Genomic DNA, 24,062 nt, shown 5'->3' with positions numbered 1-24,062 from the left:
TGTCGTCTCCCAGGGAAGATGATCTTCAGTCTCCTCTCCCTGGAAATGACGCTAATTATGTTATCACTCCAGGAAACTCTCACTAGGTGGAAACTATTGTGGGGAAAAATGCCTATGCAGGACGATCCTATCCACCTAAGATGTGACAGTGCCTTAGCAACAAACAGAGACAACTATTCTAGTATTCTTCCTTTATGAATTAAGAATGAAGAGAGATAGATGGACTAACCGGTGTCTTCCGTTTGTCCCTCGATCCGGTCTCTCTTCTCTTTGAGAGTTCTCAGCTAATTGCCTTCTCGCTCGCCCAGCTTCAACAGGTCTCTACAAGATCACAAGAAGAGAACACTACACAAGACATAGATTCATATTCATAACTAGTTCAGGATTAGAAATAAACTAAACATACTAATGCAATCATACATCGAAGATACATCAGTATATAGGAGAAACCAAGATAGATTAATTGATGAATAACAAGGTTCAGGAAGAGATACAACCCAGAGGGCTCCAATCCAGCATCTCCTTCCCAGCAAATGGAATTCCTATCTTCTCCTCCCTTCAAAGCATTAAGCACCCAATGATTCCAGTCTCAAACCAACAACAATTCTTTGTAATAACAAAATTCCAGCCTCTAGATCTCATGGAGGAGATATCCATATATAGATGTTTGGAGAGAGGATGAGTCAGCTTGAGATCTGACTAGTGTCCTCTCCCTCTGTCAGTTCTTGATTCCACTTGGAGGTTCTTGCTTCCACTTGGAGATTTGGAACCTCTTACTCATCATAGTCGAATTCCCTGAGGCAAGTGTCATTGAGGAAGATTTTGGAAGCTTCCTGGGTTTTGACACCTTGTGGAATGAACTTGCCACATGTCAACTCTCGCTCAGCGCACCCTGGTAGTGCTTCTACCTGCGTTGCAGTGCAGGTAGCCAGTGTTGACTTTGACATTCAGCGCAGACAGCTAGTGGAGCCACTGAATTGATCTTGAATTGACTTGTTTTTGAGCAGTTTCTGGTGGAGAACTTCTGTGAATTGCTGTGGTTTGTTAGCCTTGTTCCTCTAGGGGTAGGAACAACATGTTTAGGGACTTTGGATCCCTTAGATTATGGACATTTCATGCTCAATGCTGTAAGGCACAAAAATGTCTATAACAGTTGCCCCCTAAAGTATGAGGCCGTTTATCGGGTGAAATGCTTTATCCAGGAGGGTCCGAAGTTCATCCAATGCTGGGAGGAGACCTGTAATAAGATACAATACGATACATTATTTTTCATACTGCTTTCATGATCTATATGAGGCAGGCATTCCCATGCTCAGATTTATAAATTCATTTTTCTGTACATAGAACAGACAATCGTCTGATGGTAGACTGATAATTTTGATGAAATTATCATCCTTTGGGTAGGATGATTATCTGCTGCAATGATGTACATGTCAATGTCTTTATCTTTCCTGAATATATATCGCAACCCGGATGGATGAAACTAGATCCGGGGTCTTCAAACTCATTCGATCTTCACTCTAAGTACAAGTCGATCCATGTGAGAATTGTTCTGAAGTCGAACATGGAAAGACATCGCTTGATTACCGGTCAATGAGGTAAACCGTTAACAACCGCGAGAGGAATCACCGATAATGATAATGAACCTCAAGGTGCTACAGTACAATTCACGTGGTGTGAATAAAGGACTTGGCGTCGAACACCACGCAAAATCTTTCGGTCGAAGGTCATTGATGTATACCTGTCGCCGAAAGTGAGAAACTTGCCATTGAGGCATGCAAGCTTCAAAGTACTGAAGGGGTTGTTCCTAGATAACCTTCTTGGATAATTAGATGACGTCGAAAAGAAGCGATCCGTCAAAGGAGGGCCTTAATGAATCCCACATTAATCACACGGAACGGAGCTAATGATTTTGATGGAGGTGAAAACGATCTGTGACATATGATTCAGGGTGGCGGTCATGAAAGGATGAAGGATAATGTATGGCAGTGGATGGGACACGGTTGACTTTTTCTGAACGACTTCTCTTGAACATATGGTGACACTGATGCTATGGATCGGTAGCAGCTATGGATCGGTAGCATTACCCCAAATATGGATGGTATGGCAAGACCATGGTGATGTGACCGGTGAATGAAACAACCCAACCCGATTGTGGTACGGAGGAAAAGTGTCATGTTCAAGAGTGACTTGCTACCATCAAAGTTTTCTTGAGTTTCTCCCAATTTTTCCCCAGTCATTGCTGACCAGTACCTCTTTATTTTTGTCAAGCTTGAGGAGGATAACATATGCTTGTTCTATAACTTGCCCTTCGGGCAAGCCCATCGCTATGTTTTAACGAGCCTAGAGATAGTGAAACTCGTTCTCGTCTAAAGACAAGTTTGTCGCTATTTAATGATTTTAACGAGTCTAACGATAAGGATAACTCGGTCCTTTTCATTTTTAGAGAGTCTGAAAAGGTACATAAAGTTAACTCCAAAAGTCCTTTTTCGTCATCTAATCCCTTTAGTCCGAAAAAGTATAAAACAATATAGAAGGGATGAGTTTTCGATAGTTTTAACGAGCCGAACAAAACAAGCGCTCGATCTTTTTGTGCAATAATCCCTCAGGTCCAAAAAGATTAAAATCTAGAGGAGGGATAGCACTTCATGTCCCTTTAACGAGCTGGAAGGCCAAGGACTCGGCAATCTTTTCATATTTTACGAGTCAGATGAAAAGAGCTTAAAGGAGATTCGTCTTTTGAGGAACGAGTGATGAAACGGGTTAGCAGCTGATTCCAGGTACAGGTTGGAATTTTCCAATCACGGCAGTGTCACAAGGATGGCTAGGTGAAATCACTCTTCATAGCTGTTCCTCAAAATGGGTAAACAATCATATGGAGGTGAACGATCGGCCAATGGAAAAGTGGAGGTGACGGTGCAAACACGACCAAGGTTTTAATGGCTGATAATGTTACATTCACAGTGGTTATTTACCGGGAATTGGTTCATTTTTTATTTTAAAATGAGCTTAAACGCTGGTGGAAACACTTGCTCATTGCTTATGTTTATTTTTTAATGAGCATGAAGTCCGCGTTAAAACTGCTCGGATCTTGCGTTTATTTTTTAACGAGCATGAACTGTGTGCTAAAACTGCTCGATCTTATGTTTGCATGCCCCCAGCATAATAACGCAAATCGAGGTGCATGCATATTGGTCACTATTTAAGCATAGTAACGCTTGAGGTACAACCCATTACGAGGTTGCGCCAGTGGAATTCCATCATAATCCATTAACTCGTAGGCTCCTTTTGCTAACACTCGTTTAACAATATAGGGGCCCATCCATAAAGAATTAAATTTACCTACTCCCAATTTGTCGGATTCTTGGTCGTAAAGCAAGACCAAGTCGCCTTCTGAGAAGACACGGGGTTTGACATTTTTGTCGAACTGCGCCTTGACTCGTTTCTTATGGGCTTCATTAGCCAGAGCGGCGTCACGACGGGTTTCATCCAATTGGATTAATTCCAAGAAACGGGCCTCTTCTTCTGAAGTTCCGGGGAGGAGATCGATTGCGAGTTTAAGAGACGAAATTTTGCACTGGACTGGTAAGACTGCCTCCAGGCCATACACTAGTTGGAAAGGTGTGAACCCGGTCGCATTTCTTACTGATGTTCGGTAAGCCCACAAGGCTGAGTACAGGATTAGGTGCCACCTTCTTTTGTGAACTCCGATCATCCTTTGCAACATACGCTTCAGGACCTTGTTGATCGCTTCAACTTGTCCGTTGGCTTGCGGATAATACGGGGTAGAGCTGTCCTGAGATAGCCCTAGCTTGGCAGCTAATTCGACCATCATGTGATTGCGAAAATGCGATCCATGATCTGTAACTATAGCCTGTGGTACGCCGAACCTGGCGACTACATGATTGAAAAAGAAAAGGCCAACTGTTTCACCAGTGTTATCTAATGTAGGCATCGCCTCGACCCATTTGGTAAAATAGTCAACGACGACTATGATATACCCATGCCCCCCGGTCGAGATGGGGTTACATGTCATGAAATCGATGCCCCATTTGGCGAAAGGCCCAACAACAATTATTGGCTGTAAAGGTGCAGGTGGTCTTCTGGTTTTGCTATCAAAAATTTGACAAGCATGGCAACGTTTGACTAAGGTTATGCAATCTTTGAACATGGTTGGCCAGAAGTATCCTGCTCGTAAGATTTTTTGTGCTGTTGCATATCCAGATTGATGCCCCCCACACGTGCCCGAATGACACTCATTCAGGGCTTTTTCGGCCTTCTCATGGGTGAGGCACCTCCTGAGAACTGTATCGATACCACGACGGTAAAGCATATCACCGATTATCATGTAGTCTTTTGCTTGGTATCGTATACGTTTCTGTTCAGAGTGAGAGCTGTTAGGCCTGAACTTTTGGGTTTGGAGATAAATTATTATATCTCCATACCACTCATTTCTTGTAGATATCAGAAACAAATTCTCATCCACAATTGATTCTTCAGATGTTTCATCGTTAGCCGACGATGGGAGATCGCACAATAATTCTGCGAAAACTAGAGCTTTATTTGATTTGGATTTTACAAATTCCAGATCAAACTCTTGAAGGATCGCTATCCATTTTGAATATTTGCCCCCTAGCAACTGTCGCGACAATATATAAGTCATGGGGTTGCAATCTGATAAAATGGTAGTTTTCCGAAAGAGGACATAATGTCGAAATCTTTGAATCGCTTGAAGAGCTGCAAGCGCTAGTTTTTCAACATAAGAATATTTGCTTTTTGTATCATTCATGTTTTTACTTAAATAATATATAGGATTTTCAATTCCATCGACTTCTTGAACTAAAACCATCGCAATGGTCGTATCTGCTGCAACTAGATACATGTTAAAATCTCTTTGATAGTCCGGGGCATACATTAATGATGCTTTTACTAGAGAATCTTTCAGAGCGTCAAAGGAAGCTTGCGCCACCTGATCCCAGACAAAAGGTACATCCTTTTTCAAAAGACGAGTAAAACCTTTAGCAAGTTCTGCGTAATTTGGAATGAACCTCCTTAGAAAGTTTTCTTTCCCTTGGAGTTTCTGAATCTGAAGCAAATTTGAAGGTGGAGGCAAATTAATGATTTCCTGAACCTTGCAAGGGTCGAGACGAATCCCATCCTTAGAGACTACAAAGCCAAGTAAACGACCAGAACCGACGCAAAATACACATTTGTGTGGATTGAGTCTTATCTTGTAGTGTCGGCAACGTAGAAATATCGCTCTTAAATGCTGCAGATGATCAATCCACCTTCGCGAATGAGTCGGAAGGTCGTCGAGATATGGTTGAACGATGTTCTTGATGTCATGGAAGGCATAATTCATTGCCCTCTGAAACGTCGCCCCTGCCTTCTTTAAACCAAAGGGTAATTTTCGATAAGCGAATGTGCCCCACGGACAAATGAATGCAGTCTTTGACTGGTCCTGTGGGCGGATATTTATTTGATTATACCCGGAGAATCCATCCATGAATGAAAATATTTCACATCCGGCGCATTTATCAACTATCTGGTCGGTGAAGGGTGTAGGGTAGTTGTCCTTCGGACAAGCTTGGTTTACATCCCTATAATCGACACACACTCTAATTGTCCCTTGTTTCTTCATAACAGGGACAATATTCGATACCCAATCGGTTAGAGGAACCGGGTAGATGAAACCAGCATGGAGAAGCTTTTCAACTTCTGCTTTAATGGCAACGGCTTTCTTGGGGTGCACCTGCCGAAGCCGTTGTCTTACTGGTTTGACATCAGGATACATCTTAATTTCATGTTCAACGATACTCGAGTCAATGCCTGGCATTTCATCATATGACCAAGCGAAGACATCTCTGAACTTGCGAAAAAGAGCGTTATATATTTCCAGTTCTGAAGGAGAACAACCTTTGCCGACATAAATATTCTCTACAACATTAGTTTTAGTCGAGATATTTATGGCTATAGTCTCTTCAATATTGGATAAGTTTCGCTCGGAATCCACCGTATTTACAGTATTTGATAGGAATTCAAAAACTAAAGGGTGATAAAGGTCATGTTGAGTATCTTCTTCATAATCTGGAAGAAGGGAACGATGGTGGCAATCATTCCATGGTGTCCCCTCAATCAACATTGATTGTAGGATTCCTTCGTCAGTCCCATGCACTTTCGACCAAGGATCTAATGGGATACCATATTCTCTAGACCTATCTACCCAAACACTTGAGGAGCGTTGATTTGGGTTCGCCTCCCATGCCCGAAACATTGATTGCTACAATATTTCTATTGGGCTTGGGGGCAAAACCATTGCATGATCCATGTCGATATCGTCTTCTGAGATCTTCGTGGAAGATATCATATTGCAGGCTCCTACCAACGCTACTTCTCCTATATAGATTGGAGGTGGAAGTGCGAAAGTTCCCATTAATGTGGGGTCTTTCAGTAGGCCTACTTCGATATCTTGAAGCGAATGGTTGCTTCCAGTAACTTGTGAACCATTAGGGAGGAAATCTTGTTGGTCGACGATTGTAATCCCTCCTTAAAAAGGGAACGCGATCTTTCTAAAATAAGTCAACACTACAGCTGCCATGGCATATAGCCATGGTCTTCCGAGTAGGATGTTGTAATCAAGATTCCTATCGATGACTTCAACATCTATTTCTACTGTTTTTCCCCCTAGTTCAACCTTCAAGTTATTTAGGATACCGTACGGGGTATATGTCCTTCCGTCGAATGCTTTTAATGTCGTCGAAGATCGCGACAAGGTTGGAGATCCTAAAGTTTTCCAGCAACTCATCGACATAATACATGTAGATGCCCCCTCATCAATAATTGTTCGGTGAACAGTTTTGTTGAGGGCTTTCACTTGGATAAGGAAAGCTAGTTGAGCTGGTAACTGAGGATCGTATCCTTTGTGGTCGAAGGATACAAGATTGGAATCCTTAGGATCAACCCCACCAATGGCTGATAACAAAGCTTGCCTTTGGGATGGACAATTTTGTAGCACTTCAAGAGTCGACATAGCGGATGGAGATTGGACCAAACCTTCCACTATGTTATAATGCTGCGCCGCTCTGGCGTGAGGATTAAATGTCGACTTGTGTACTACTCCCTTTGGCAGTTTTATTGTTAATTCAGGAATGATGGGCGGTACAACCTCTGTCTAAGTTGTTGTCGAACTACTTGGTTGATCTTTACCTTTGTTGTTCGACAGCTGCGGATTCCCGTAATCTTTGTTCCTTGTCGAAATAAAAGCATAATTTTGCTGCTTGGAGATCGACAACATTAGCACTTGCGACGGGGAAGCATTTCCACTATCAACCAGATTTTGACCTGGATTTGGAAACGGATCAGTTAACACAGCTGAGGTTTGCGAACTTTTGAAGAACCTTTTAATCTCAGCTTTGTATGGACAATTGCCTATCCAATGATCCTCGTCACATATAAGACATGGACTTTTTGGTTTCCCTTTCCCAGGAGGGTTTGAAGAAGTTTTTTCAGGGGATGACTCACCCTGTTTCTTCTTCTTCCCTTTGTTTTGCTTCTTCTTGCTTCCTGGTTGATTGGTTTCTTTACCTTTATATGCTGATACAGCATTTACTTCCGAAGCAAGAATTTCTTCTTTTGCATTTTGATCTGAAGTCTTACGGGCTTTCTTAGACGAAGCCTTTGTTGATTTCGTGTTTTCCGTGCCAATCACACCATCGTCGGCATGAGAGTCACTGTTTGATTTAGGAGGAGGAGGAATTGAGAATTCCGGTCTAGCGGCGTCAGGTATTTTGTCGTAGAGAGTGCCAGACTGAGTGTAGACTAAGTCTAGATATTGTGCATGAGCAATAACTTGCTCCTCCATGACGACTCCCCCCTTGGCCACATCTTCCGTTATGGCACGAAGTAATGACTTGATAAACCATTCAGCTAATAGCTGATCGAGAACGTACGTTTTCACCATCATACGACGACGATGCCACTCATGTATATGATCGGATATATGAGTGGCCGTTGTCTGTTTGAAGTTGGTTAAGATTTCCGTTCCCGTTTCATACCTTATCGGTAATTGAAAATGGGTTAAGAAAGTCGTGGCTAGGGAGCTGAAATTGTCGAACGAGGCTCTAGGTAATTCAATATACCATTTAGCCGCTGGACCCGTTAACGTCCTCTGAAAAAGGCGAAGCCTTATCGAATCATCGTTCAGGGTGTTTGATGAACACCATAGATGAAATGTCATCACGTGATTCGATGGATCTCCGCCTGGATTTCCATTAAATTTAGGAATGTCCGATGGAAGCTTGTGAGGAATCGCTGGCCACCAAGGGGCGTAAGCAATTGGATCGTTTGTTAACCGGTGTAAATCGGGTAACTCTAAAGTTGCCACGAATGGTAACTGTTGATTCAGGTTAGGTGAAGCATACCCAGGGTACGATGGAATTTCCTGAGCAGTTGGTCTTTGCATACCAGCATAATGCAGTTGATGCTGGTATGACTGATACGGTTGGTGGACTTGACCACTGTAAAGCGGTTGGTTTTGACTGTTTTGAATATACGGTTGTCCACTATTCGCAAAGATCTGCTGCTCAAAACCTTGGTACACTTGCTGGAATTGTGGTTGTTGGTATTGCACCAGCCACGGTTGTGAAGCCATGCTCTGTTGCGCTATGCTAACCGATGGACCAAGATGTGGGGTAATTGTACCCGTTTGGACCTGTGTCGTCCCACCAGTTGGCGATTGTGGTTGTGTCACAGGGTCAAGGGGTTGTTGCATTACAACCTGAGAAATCTGTGGTTGACACACAACAGGCATCGATTGAACTTGTGACACTGTTACAATAGCTGGTGTTGTCGGGATGTTTGACATAGGTACACATTGTTGCACAGAATACACAACTCTTGGTTGTTGGGGTAGCATAGGTACCCAACCACTTGTCGTAACTCCAGTATAACCTGAATACTGTTGAGAACTCCCATATGGATATCCTCCCAGAGGGGGTAATGAAAGGGCATACTGCCCCCCATACGGTGGCAATCCGGAACTCAAGGGGATTGTTTGTCCTTGGGGACTAGATTGCCCAAATTGACCTCCAAAGGGATCAATCTGGCTAGTATCAACATAAGAGTTGCCGATATTATTCCGGAGGAACAAACTGGAATGGACCACACTGTCGAAATAGTCCCTGGGTGGACTCCTTCTAGCGGTTGCGAGCTAGTTGGGACAGATGGTACGCCGACAAACATTGTCGGAGTGACGACATGGAGTTCTGTTGTCACTGTGTCATTCAACACAGTCTTAGATGTTGACGGTTGCTCAGACATTTTGAGTCTATCCAATAGATTTCCTAGCGATTCTACAGGAACTTCCACTGGTGATAGACTAACTTCTTATGTAGAAGGAAATAGAGTGACCCCTACTCCAAAATTTGTTGGAGTACTTGCTTGCAGATCTTCTACAATTTCCTCTATCGCAATCAAACCAGGTGGAAGAGGCAGATCATCAGGTCCGTAAAATATCTCTGGTGTCGAAGAAGGGGTCGATTCGACAGCAACAGTTGTTTGAGGAGCAAGACTCTCTGAACCGGTCGCAGATGGAACTGGTTCAGTAACGCAATTATTTGCTCTCAGACTTGTTAGAAAATTATATATTACGGAGCAATGGAACACATAAAATATTGCAGAAATATAAACATAGAAAACGCACAAAACAAGAGAGACACAGATATACGTGGTTCACCCAGTTTGGGCTACGTCCACCCCGAATAGCCAGTCCTTCCTTTCTATTATCCAGCAAAATGAAGAGATACAACCTACAGCAAAACCGCTGTAATATCCTCTGTTTTCTCTCATAGTCTCACCTCTATGTTTCTCGCTCACCGAATACACATCTATATCACAGCCTCAAATACAATGCCCTCATATAAAGAGAGGGGTTGCCTTCTAGGGCAAAAAACCCTAAACTAAACATAAGTTCTACCGTCAGATCATCCGCCTAATGAACGGCCCAGATTGACTAGAAATTACTATACATTTACAAGGAAATTTTACAGTTGTTTTTAGCTTCGGGGGCGCTGCCCCTGAAACCCCCCACCAGGGGGGGGCTCCATAAAGTCGCTGCCGCCCCCCCTGGACCCCCCACGGCAGCGATCATTTTACGGGCGGCGTTGCCGTCCCATTTTGAACTGGGGTCCAATATGCCGGTACTATAGAAGATAATCAGGCTCCACACCCAACAAGACTAGGATCAGCGTCACTGCCCCTCTGTGGCTGTTGAACTTCTTCTAAAGAGGCAGGGTTTCCGGAAATGTTTGGAGTAACCGGAATCTCAGATGTTGTTGGAACAATTGTTCTAACTTTGATAGGAGATTTCGAACCGGTTAAACGAGTTCGCTTTGTCCGTACTGTTTTCGATTCCGGAGACAAAGACGGTTGACTCGTAAGCCTCCGTGAACGACGGGGTTTCAATTGACTTTCTTCCACGATTGCGGATTACTCGATCAACTAAAATACAAAAAGGGGAAAGTGTGTTTCCGAATTGAATGAATTTTTTATACGCTTTAGACACAACTTACTTTTTCACTTTTAAAGAGTCGAGAAAAAGCTAAAGATGACTCTAGTCTCCTTCGATCTTTTAACGAGCCCGAAGTGACAAATGCTCGGATGGACTTTTTCTGTTATAGAGTCTGAAAAAGGCCAAAAGGAACTGCTCTGGAGTTCTAGGCAGAGGGTGTGCCAAACTTTTCGCAAAACCGCAGAATACTTTTTAAGGTACGGGCGGTCGATCTTCCTGAATGTTGTGTTCAGTGCATTGCGATCAGTAGGGCGGCCGACACAGCTTCCTAAGGATAAAGGTTATATTCCTATAGGGGTCTCCCAATATATACGCGACGGTACGTGGGAGCACAATCCGTACTGGCGCTATCGTCCCTCAAGAGGAATCACCCACCTTCAACGAGATCGACAGTCACCAGGCTTTACAATGCCGGAACACGTCTCTAGCCTAGACCTCTATGTTGTGCGTTATGTTGCAAAGCGTTGTTAAGTTCATTCAATTTATTTTAAGTTGATCTTTTTAGAAGTTTGCCTTTCTGGATCACCACGAGATGTATGATACAATTCCTAAATGCAGTCTAAAGATGATAAGCAAGCTTTATATCTTTTCAACTTTGAAAATCCTAGCTACTAAGGGAAAAGAAAGACACCATCTTTTCTCAAAGAGCAATCAGCACACTCTAATGCACTTTTCCTAAATCAAACATGCAAACTATCAAGATGCAAATGCACAATGCAGGTGTTTGTTTTCCGCTTTCTTAGTATTGATGCCTACAAAGAAAGCTTTTTGTACAACTTTGAATTTGCTTTTAAATGACAAATACAAACAAGTTTACTTTTTCGAAATCAGAAAGGGTAGAAGAGAATACAACACTTTACGACTTTCGAAATGAACACTTGTTTCGACACTTAAAAGAGACAAACTCAAACCAATAAGCAAAAGTAAATGTATAATCAACTGTAAACAGCCAATGAACTCTCTCCTAAGATCACAATCAACAGATCTGAATCAAGGGTTACAGGATGATTATTTCACTCATGCAAAGGAAAACTGTAAATGATTCCACAAACACATAAAAACACTCACAGTCTTTTTGTACAAAAGGAGGCGGAATTTAAGTAGAGAAAAGGAGTTATGAGACTGGTATCTATGCTGGTTACAGGCTGCAAAAATCATAGATCAAAACAAGGCAAAACAGAGCAGAGAACCCCAGCTGCACAAGGCTTAACTGGATCAGCGCAACCTCAACACAGGGGTTTTGACATTCAGCGCAGGTAGCCTTCACGGGACCTACGTTGAAATGCAGAATCCCTTCACAAGGGTTGCGCTAAAGGAGAAACGAGAGTTTCTCACTGGGTTCTGGGTCACAGATTGCTGATTAATCTACTGTTTCAGGCCAAATAAAAGCAAAAAGCAAGGTACAATCAAAGGGATGCTTTCAGGGAGTACTAAGATCTATCACAAAGGATCATCAAATCATTTGTGAGTCCATTGTTCAGATCATAGACAAATCCAATGATTGGATCAAGGCAACAACTGTCTACTTTGCATCCGAGAATAACAGATGCAGTTCGATTGTTGCTGTTGAGTCTATGAAACAAACAATGATAGAGACACAAATAAAATGACTAAACAGATCTCCCCAGCGGAGTCGCCAATTTGTTGTGGGGAAAAAATGCCTATGCAGGACGATCCTATCCACCTAAGGTGTGACAGTACCTTAGCAACAAACAGAGACAACTATTCTAGTATTCTTCCTTTATGAATTAAGAATGAAGAGAGATAGATGGACTAACCGGTGTCTTCCATTTGTCCCTCGATCCGGTCTCTCTTCTCTTTGAGAGTTCTCAGCTACTTGCCTTCTCGCTCGCCCAACTTCAACATGTCTCTGCAAGATCACAAGAAGAGAACACTACACAAGACATAGATTCATATTCATAACTAGTTCAGGATTAGAAATAAACTAAACATACTAATGCAATCATACATCAAAGATACATCAGTATATAGGAGAAACCAAGATAGCTTTATTGATGAATAACAAGGTTCAGGAAGAGATACAACCCAGAGGGCTCCAATCCAGCATCTCCTTCCCAGGAAATGGAATTCCTATCTTCTCCTCCCTTCAAAGCATTAAGCACCCAATGATTCCAGTCTCAAACCAACAACAATTCTTTGCAATAACAAAATTCCAGCCTCTAGATCTCATGGAGGAGAGATCCATATATAGATGTTTGGAGAGAGGATGAGTCAGCTTGAGATCTGACTAGTGTCCTCTCCCTCTATCAGTTCTTGATTCCACTTGGAGGTTCTTGCTTCCACTTGGAGATTTGGAACCTCTTACTCATCATAGTCGAATTCCCTGAGGCAAGTGTCATTGAGGAAGATTTTGGAAGCTTCTTGGGTTTTGACACCTTGTGGAATGAACTTGCCACATGTCAACTCTCGCTCAGCGCACCCTGGTAGTGCTTCTACCTGCGTTGCAGTGTAGGTAGCCAGTGTTGACTTTGACATTCAGCGCAAACAGCTAGTGGAGCCACTGAATTGATCTTGAATTGACTTGTTTTTGAGAAGTTTCTGGTGGAGAACTTCTGTGAATTGCTGTGGTTTGTTAGCCTTGTTCCTTTAGGGGTAGGAACAACATGTTTAGGGAATTTGGATCCCTTAGATTATGGACATTTCATGCTCAATGCTGTAAGGCACAAAAATGTCTATAACAGAAACTCTCCTAGGTTGTAGCTTGGAGATGCCGAGTAACATATAAATCTTCAATATTGTTCTCTGAACTATTGGAATCGATGATGGTTTGGATCAAGTCAGATGACTGTTTCAAATTTGTTTTCACTCAAGACATGCATGAACACCCTCAGCTTTACAAGGCTTTAGACCATCAATGCTTAATAGTTTATAGATTCAATGGATAGATGGAGAATACTGACTGTATCGGAAGATGCATACATAAACATATATGAATGGCTAGCTACAGGAAGTAAATGAAGCTTGCAAATCTAATTTATCAACGCAGAGATAAGATGACAGTCATCTGGCATTAAACATAATAAAAACCATGAATAACCTATTCAAGTGCAAGCTTAGAATAGAGGAGAAAATGGGAATTTAACATGTAACAACAAAATAAGCTTATATTGCTAGAATGAAGATGAGACGCTTAGAGGAGCAGAGTCTCCACAGTCTCCAAAGGTTGAACCCTTGTTCCTCTGAACTTTCAAATATTTATAGGCCTTTTACAATGCTCTCGAGCCTTCTGAGGCTTAAAAGGTCTGAATCTATCCCCTCTGTCTTTAACTGTTTGTTGCCATGACTAGACATGCATGATCTCAGAGGTTTCTTTTTCTAACATCATAGTAACCACATTCTGGTAAATGCTCTGCATTATTAGGTGGCTCGCTCGTGCTAGCGATGCTCCATGACCATTTGTTGGTTTGGCTGTGTTGCACTGTTGCCTTTCCCCTTCCGGCCTTCTATCTCCTAGTCATATGTCTCCCGGCTTCTTCCTCCCGAATTCTGTTCTGTAATGGAATGGGTATTTCGGCTTTTTGACATCCTTTTGAATACCAATTGATTGTTTTCTGTTTTACACAAAAAATGTTTCAACACTGTGAAATCCCACCAGGTTCTGTTCATTCCGAACTTCAAAAGTCCTTAAATATGGTCTCCTTTTCTATCGGGTCCACCCTCAATCGCTATCGCAAGTCGCTAATGGCTTGTTCCTAGGCTTCCCTTTGTATTTTGAAATTCGTTAAAAATCGTGAAAATAACGTAAAAATGGCCTATGGCGGATCTGAAATAATATACAATGGTTTTAAGGAACCCTTTCGGGTCCGGCTTATCGCATCAGCACTTCATCCTTCACCTTTCGTTTAATAAACAAAAACTGTGAAAATACATTAAAAATGGCGTTTGACGGATCTCAAAATCTATGCAATAATATTTATATAGTCATTGGGTTCGGTTCATCGAATTGCAAATGTGTATGTGTATATGCACGCTCCCTTGTGTAGCCCTGATTGCGATATCACGATGCGATTAATTGCAATCACATGTTGCTCATGCCCCGGGCCATTTTCAACCACTCTTTCTAATCTCCAATAGCGAACCTGCGATGCAATGTGGGTCATTGATCTGCACGCTTGATTGACGGTCCACGTTGACTTTGTCGGTCACTGTCGCAAGTGCTCTATAGTCTGTGCCGATATTCATTGTCTGCCTGTGCCGATTGCAATTACCGATCAGATCTGGACTGTTGATCGGCCAGATCTGACGGCTACTTTGCATTCATTGCTCACGCCTCCAATACTCTGTTTTTTCACGGTTTTCTCTGGTTTTTGCCTCTCGATAGTGATTTTCCGCCATTCTAAGGGCCCTTCTCCTGCGATTGTTTTGATCTTTGGCATGCTTTTACTAACTTTTGAAGACTTAGAGAGCCTATTTGGATCCATTTTGGGCCACATGCCAACAAGGCTAACAGAGCCCTTTTTAGGGTAGCTAGTGGAAATTGTAAAGATTATGAGGCAACATGGCCGAGCCCAAAGGGGGTTGGGGCCTCGTGGCAAGCCATCAAGTTTGGATGGACAAGTGGTTTTAGTAGAGATGATTAAATGATTATGGGCATTAAATTAAAGGGGGAATTTTAGCTGGACCGGATCCTGTCACCAGGCCATGTGGACCAGCCACATCATGGAAGTGGAATCTTTGGACATGCAGATGTGAAACATAATGGTGATTTTGGATCATATGAGAAAACATTGAAATAATGGCTATAATGAAGCCATTAGATTTATAAACAACTTGCAACAAAACCAGTGGGATATTCCTCGCCAACTGGTGTTTATGCAAAGGAGTTACAGGCATTTCAATGACCACCTAAATTGGATGGAGGCATGCCTAGATCAGCTATAATTTCATGCCCATCGAGATCTTGGACCTCTCGTTGTTCATGGTGCTAGACATACACTAAGTTTCCTCATGACCTATGATGATTATCGCTTGTATTCTCATTCTCTATGTTTTTTGGGTTATTTGGTCTTTTTACTTTTTGTTACTAACGACAAATTATACATTTGATAAACTTGAAGGCCACTTTTCTCCTGGGCTCACTCTTGTTTGATTTGTTGGTCAAGAGAGCGATGTGAAAACTAAGGATAAACTGCTAATATTTACAAAATCACTAAAAGAAAAAATACCAAATAGCCCAAAAAAATAGAGAATGAGGATGCAACAGACAATCATCACAGGTCATGAGGAAAACTGGGTGCATGGATAACACCATGAGCAATAGTAGGTCCAAGATATTGATGGCATGAAATTCTAGTTGAGCTAGAGACATCTCCGTCTCATCTAGGTGGTCATTCATGAGCCTTTAACTCCTTCAATAAACACCAGATGGTTAGGAATATTTCACTAGTTTTTTTGCAAGTCGTTTAGGAATCTAATGACTCCATTATAACTGTTGTGTCATTGTTTTCTCATATGCTCCAAAATCACCATCATGTTTCGCATCCACATGTCCAGGGATTCCATGGATGGTGGCTGGTCCACATGTCATGGTGACGAGACTCGGTTTGGGTCCAATTCTTGCGCTAATTTAGTGCCCATAATCCCTTCATCACCTACTACATCCACCTATCCATCCCAACCTTAATTATATAGGAGTTATAGTTATAGCTTTTAAAAATCGAACCAATATGTACAAACCGAGTCAAATTGTTGATTCCTCTAATAAAAAATAATATATTTCAAAAAATGATTAAAAATAAGACAAAATATGGCCAATATAAATACAAGTTTTTAAAAATTATATCTTTAATTAGTATAAAAAAAATGTAAGATACTTTCTATATATATTAATTCTGAAAATACAAATTTATTAATATATAAGTATGCCCTAAAATTTCTTATGCTTGGTTAAGGGAGAATATTTAGAAAAAAATAAGGTAAGGAAAAAGTGAAAGTTAAGACTCCAAGGCATCTAACATGAGTGAAAGCCTAGTGTCCCCACTAATTATAGGTAATTCTAAGTGTGATGGTGTACATTTGTAGATAAAAAAAGCTAAGACTCGAAGGCGACTAGCATGAGTGAAAGCAGTGTCATTCTAACTAGCATGAGTGAAAGCCTAGTGTCTCCACTCATTATAGGTAATTTGAAGTGTGATGGTTTGTAGATAAAAAAAGCTAAGACTCGAAGGCATCTAGCATGAGGGAAAGCCTAGTGTCATTCTAAGTGTGATGGTCTGTATTTCCAAATAACAATGAATGCATTTGTAGATAACCTTGAATGATTTAATCCTGCAAAAGTTTAGGGGCTAATATTCACACGCAGGCTAATTTTCAATGTCTTTTAGGGGCTAATATTCACAAGAGGGCTAATTTTCCATGCTTTTTAATTAGGCAAAATTTTAGGGGCTAATATTCACAAGCACCCAAAATTTTAAGGGCTAATATTGAGAAGTACTCTATTTTTCCATGCTTTTTCAAAAAAATAGATTCACCAATTTCAAATTTTTATTAAAAGAATTTGTCCAAATTTTATAATATAAAATAATTTTAGCTTAAAATTTGCTAAAAATTTATAGAAACTACAACAAGTAATTAGAAATTTGAATATTTTTACAAAAATATTTTCAAGCATTTAATAGTTGGCATATTAAGGTGTATAAGTTGGCGAAGGTTTCTAAACATTAAGACAAGTTTCCATCCTTAAATTTTTCTCTAATGATGGTAATACTCTTTGACAATTAAGTTAGAAAGAGATGTTATCTTGGTTGGTTATGTAAACATTCTGATTAGGTAAAATGACATAAGAATAAAAATAAAATACAATAAAATAATAATTATAATTATAGTCATAATTAATAATTAAATCAGCATAAATCTTTTGAGGTGCAAAGCTTTTTGGAATGAAAAAGATTTGATCCCTCTATGTACTTGGTAGATCCCAAATTAAAATGAATGTAAACTAGTGATAAATCTTCAATATAATTGGTCGAATAACTTTAATTGAGCTGAGAGGCTTATTCTAGAGCCCCAGTGTGATGTGTAATTCTGTCCATCGGTCATCAAAGTTGAAATTTTAATCAATTTCGTCTAATATTTTTTTTTTTAAATAAAAAGAAATTAAATAACTATACAAAATATTTAGATAACGTTAACTAATAAAAGAATTAAGATCCCTCAACACATATTAGATCAGTATTTAAAATGAATCTATAATGATTCTCATTTAAAAGTCTTATATTATAGCTTTCTATATCAACTACGGCCAAAAAAATATGAACAAAACCACTAAAGCAAACGATTCGGAACAAGGGAGGATATGCACAGCGCAAAAAAGAGAGAAAATATTGTTGGCAGAGCACCAGCTTGCATACGATGGAGTCTCCATGCTTGCTCACGGACTTCTCCCAGTTCAATAACCCAATTCTTCCATGTCAGTCTGCTGAGGAAACAATATGACGGAGTAAAATGAAATAAATTGACAGAAATGGAAGAATTCAGTTACTTAACATGGGAGAAATCCATCACCCAGGGTGCTCCACATCATCTCCAAGTTCGTCGTCTGCCGGCAATATTTTCACCCTTTCGTTGCTGGTTAAATGATTATGTAAAAGTACTAAAACTAATGTTGTTTTTACCACATGAAAAAAATTAATATTAATATTGTAAAAAAAACTTAATAATACTTATAATTATAATTAATTAGATAAAGTTTATTTTTATTTGGAAAAAGTTAAAGATTTAGGTATAGCAACTAAATGGTAATATAAAATAGGTATAAATATATTTCAAAATATTATCACTCTTAATTTTGATAAATAATGGTAGACGTAAATATCTTAAAAAAAATCTTTTTTTGATTTTTAATTCAAATTTATTCTTTAACAATTTGCTTTTATTTTTTTTTTTTTCCTATTTCTAAATATTAAAGTCATGTTTTCAAGATATAAAAGATATGTTTTTTTAAACTTGATAAGTATTAAAATTCTTATATGTTGATGTGCTAAACTTGATAAAAGACAATTTTATAATTTAAAATATTATTTTGGGATATAATTAGTATGCACATTTATATAGTTTATATCTGAAAATAATATATATATATATATATATATATATAAAAGAGAGAAATTATGATTAAATAAAACCAGATAAAACATTTTGGATTCCTTAAAAAACAAATTATAACATAGAGAAAAAGAAAATTCACTTCAACCAAAGGATTCTTACGCCTTACGCCGTGATCGAAGTACCAGTAGATAACACGCAAACGGTGATCAACAAAATGGAAGTTGAAGGGCAGTCTTAACCATCATCTATAAACATAGGTAAAGGATTACGGGTATGCAAACGCCCAGTCAGGAATGATTTTCGGGTTTTTTTCTTTTTTCTTTCAAAATGGAAATTTACTTATAATCTAGAAAAGGACAAACTAAAGGCAGGGCTGCACCTGGGGAGTGGAGATAACTTAGATTTATCATTCAGTTATTTCTCACGAATCTATTGTTTTATCAGAGAATCTAAAAGAATTCAGTATGAAATTCTTAAGCATGCACTCCTTTATAACTCAACTTTTCATACAAAAGAGATGGAAAAAATTCACAAACATATATCGAATTGAAAAGATGTATTGGGTACAGATCAAATCACCTAGTTGAGAAACCGATTACATCAGGAATGAATGTTATCAAGAGTCGCAACTCCAGAGCTCACATTCTTATGTTAGGTAATTTTAATTAAGCTCACATTTTCTCATTAATAAAGATTTATTTTAATTTTAGATCAGTTAAATTTTTACTTTAGAGATCAAATTTATAAAGAAGATTTCATCCATTTTCAAGATTGGTAGATTCATAGTTAAGATGAATAGAGGTTGATTTAATTTTTTTTTTTAAATATGTTATATTCTATATTAATATCATGGACCAATACCATGGTTTCTAAATACCATGGTCAATTTTTTTTTTTTATTACTATTTTATTCTTCTAATATTTTTTTCTTTTGACTAAGTTAAAATGTTTCTATTACATTACATTACAACATCTCTACCATATAACTGACCCATATAGCTAGCCCACAAACAAAAAATTCGAAAAATACAAATCCCAAATTGAAAATTTAATTCTTTTGGAAATAGAAAATTACCTTTAATATGGAAGGGAAAATTATAAGAAAAAAATTGAAGAAACTCACCATCCCATTATGGAGGCATCATTATTTTGGGTCTGGATTGTTGACCTACTCCAAGTTCATGCATGTATTGTATGTTCGTATCTGTGGCATGGTTTCAATGTTATATGTAGAGAGTTTCAAGAATACACGTTCGTATCGGCATGGTTTCAATGTTATATGTAGAGAGTTTCAAGGTTGTTAATACATTTGATATGTTTGAGACTTTTAATTTATCGCAAGTTAGGTAGGATTATTGATTGAACTTTGATTTTATTATATTAAATATTATGGATAAATATTGTAGGTTATTTAATATTATGTATATGCAAATTTTAAATTATTATTGGTCAATTTATTAATGATTGATTATGGTTATGTGAATTATTTTATCACTTAATATAGACTAATTTAGATTCATCTTGATTTTGGATTGATTAAATCTCTAAAGATGCAAATGCCTTTTTTGATTGCAAAGCTTGAAAAAATGTTTTCACCTCAAAAAATTTGATCCCGAGCTTGATAGATCCAGAGTTAAGATGAATATGGGTTGGTTTAACTATTAATTTTATTTCACTCAGTCAAAATGTTTTAATTAATAATTTTATTTTCTATTTTTAAGTAATATGATTTGGTCAAAATATTTAGATAACATTGCAACAACTCTTCCATACTAGGGATCGAGAGTGTCTCTTGGCCCAAAAATATAATAAAAATTGTTTATAAAATATTTTGATTGTGAATTGAGAATGGATTTTGGGCATGTGGTATTGATGAGCCATAGTATTGGCCCCTGGTTAGTATGGTTAATAATATCTATGGTAATGTGGGGTGAATATCCATTGTTAAAAGTCTCATTAATTGTAAGTATTATTTTGATTGTGAAATGAGTTGTGGTTTTTGGGCATGTGGTATTGATATTGGCCCATGGTATGGTATGGCTAATAATATCCATGGTAAAGTGGTGGTGAATATCTATGATTAAAATTTTTGTTATATTGTAAGTATTAAGTTTTTATTAATGACATTTAAATAATTATTATTTTGATTTACAGCTACTATTTATATCTTATTTATTTTCATGTGATAAATGTGTAAATATATCTCAAAACAAATTATAATAATTTTCTTTTAAATTTAATTAAAAAAAATGCTATAAAATGAAATTCAAAAAACATTTATAAAATATTTTTAGTGTGAAATGAGAGATGGTTTTCTGGAATGTTGTATTGATGAGCCATGGTATTGTAACAAAGCCTATTTACAAGTTAATAATATCTATGGCAAAGTGGACGTGAATGTCCCCATTTAAACATATTGTTATATTGTAAGTTTATATGCTTATTAATTAGATTTAAATATAGTTACATAATTTTTATTTTATTTTATAAGGTAAGATGGATTTTAACTTATTTTTGCTACTTATATATTTGAATGCAATATGTATATTATGATTTTTTTTTTTAAATCTAAAAAGTTATTCATCATTTTATTAATAAAAATAAAATTACAATGTAAAAAAATTGAATTTAATTATTTGGATTACTTTTAACTTTTTACGGACACTATAACATTTATATTAATTTTAACTGATATGTAAATAAATTGGACATATTAATATAAATTCAACATATTAAATGGACATGTAAAATTGGTTACAAACTTTCTTACATTACATATACACATTACCCTATATTGAGTTGAGTTGTAGAGCGTCTCCTTGTAATTAAACCAACATTCCTCTTTTAAACTTGACTTGGATAAAATACCATGTGTAAATACTATGGATTTCTAAACCCTAAATCATTATCATTCAATTCATTAATGATTGACTCGGGGTTATCTTAGCTACTCCCTCACAAAATTTAGATTAAACCAACATTCCTCCTTCAAACTTGGCTTGGGATAAGCTATCTTCTTAAACTACTCTATGCTTGAGTTTCTAAGTTTTGAATTTTTTTGGTAAATCACGTTAAAATTTTGGGTTGGATTGTGATATTTGGTTATTTAAAATTATTTTTTAACTACATAAATGGATTCAATAGCTTCGAAAACCTAGATCATATAGACTATGTACATTATTTGGTCCATAATTATATTTTTTACAAATATCTATACAAAATTTTGTCCGAAATATATCCCAAAAAGTTGGAAAATATATAATAGTTAGACTAGCAATTGCCACTTAAGGTGCAAAGATACATGGAAGGAATAGAGCGTGATCAATTATTTACGCCAAAAGAAAGTGCAAGATAAATGTATGTTAGTTATTTAGGCCAAAAAGACAATGTGAGATAAATCTATTTTCCATGGTTTTGTAGAAACTATAATAATTTTGAAATATACACAAAGTTTAGCCATGGTTGCAAAATTGAAATGTAATAAGTTTTGAAATATACACAAAATTTAGCCATGGTTGCAAAATTGAAATGTAATAAGGGAAAAACATTATAAAGGGGCTAAAAATAGTTCTTAAAATATCAACATTCATCATTTTCACAAAATGCCAACATATCACACTCAATTGACTAGAAAGTCACAATCAATCACAATATAAAATCAATTTTCCCCCGGCCGAAAAAACCAAATCAATTTTCCTGTCTGGAAGAACCAAACCAGTAGCACATGTACACATTAACATAAGATAAAGCACACTTAGCTTTAGTTAGCTTTAGTTATTGCATGTACAACTAAGCTTAACTTAGTTGCTTTTATGTATTTATTCTAAAACTAATATTGTTGAATCAATTTTCATTCTTTTCTCAATTCTTGCTCGCTTCCTTCCTTCTCTTGCAAGCTTTTTTATTGTTTTGCAGATCTAGATCTGTGTATCTCAAAAATCTTACATGGTATCAGAGCACAGGGATTTGTAATTAGTGCACAAGCAATTTTATTTGCAGGTTCAGAAGATTGAAGCAACAACAAAGAATGGAGTCTAAATTGGAGTTTCCACAATCGGAAATTCTCACTCCATATAATTATTTCGAATGGAAGCCAAAGATTCAACTTCATCTCAGAAGTAGAGGGTTATTTCGAATAACCATGGAAACGGAAGTTGAACCAACATCGGCATTGGAGAAAACAAGATATTTCAATCGCATGGACGAGGCCTTTGACATCCTATGTTTATCTATTTCTCCAGAACTGCTATTTTATGTTGAATCATGTTCAACTCCAAATGAAGTATGGAAAATTTTGGAAGGATTGTTTGGAAAACAGGATGAAATGCAAGGTCACATTCTCGAAAATGAGTTAAACTCATTAGATCCGAGAAACTTTGAGAACATTCAAGATTTTTTCACAAGGTATAAAGGCTTGTTGGTTCAGCTGAAAGGATGCGGGATCGACAAATCGAAAGGTTTTCAGCAAATACATGGTGTTGACTATGATGAGACTTTTGCTCCAGTGGCAAAAATGGATTCCATTCGGCTAGCTCTCTCCATTGCAGCAGCAAGAGGATGGGAGGTGCATCATATGGATGTGAAGAATGCCTTTCTTCATGGTGATCTCGAGGAGGAAATCTACATGGAGCAGCGACCAGGATACATGCAGAATTCATCTCTGGTATGCAAACTAAAGGAGTCTCTCTATGGCCTCAAGCAGACACCTAGAGCATGGTATACAAAGATGGATTCTTATTTGTTATCTCAAAATTTTGTACGCTGCAAATCTGATTCTAATGTTTATTTTCTGAAGAAAATTGACTCCTTATTGATCATAGTACTCTACGTAGATGATCTTTTGATAACGGGTAGTTTAGCTTCTGTCATTACTAACATCAAAACTGCATTGCATAAGCGGTTTTCTATGACAGACATGGGCTTGCTAAATTTCTTCCATGGACTAGAGATCCATCAGCGTGATTCTGGCATTACCATTTCTCAACCAAAATATGCCAGAGATCTTTTGGCACGATTTCAGATGAGTGACTGCAAGCCAACAGCCACACCTTTCTTATTAGGGATAAAGCTTGAGAATGGCAAAGACACACCATTGGTTGATTGCACATTGTATTGCCAGCTTGTGGGAAGTCTTCTTTATCTCACTCACTACCGTCCTGATCTCTCCTATGTTGTCGGAGCAGTTTCCAGATACATGCAGGAGCCACATGAGTTACACTGGAATGCTGCAAAGCGCATCCTTCGATATGTCCAGGGGACAATCACCTATGGGATTCATTATGCAGCCAATTGTTCTTTGAATCTCATCGGGTTCACAGATTCAGACTGGGCTGGCGACACCATTGATCGCAAGTCTACTTCTGCTTATGTACTTAGTTTGGGATCCGGCCCAATTTTTTGGTCAAGTAAGAAGCAGGCTGCCATTGCT

The sequence above is a fragment of the Pinus tabuliformis genome, chromosome 2_2, assembly GCF_031772625.1.
Source record: "Pinus tabuliformis cultivar Carrire ecotype Pingquan chromosome 2_2, CPIR1, whole genome shotgun sequence".
Classification (NCBI taxonomy): domain Eukaryota; kingdom Viridiplantae; phylum Streptophyta; class Pinopsida; order Pinales; family Pinaceae; genus Pinus; species Pinus tabuliformis.
The sequence above is the reverse complement of the archived record's forward strand: the minus strand, read 5'-3'. Positions refer to the sequence as shown.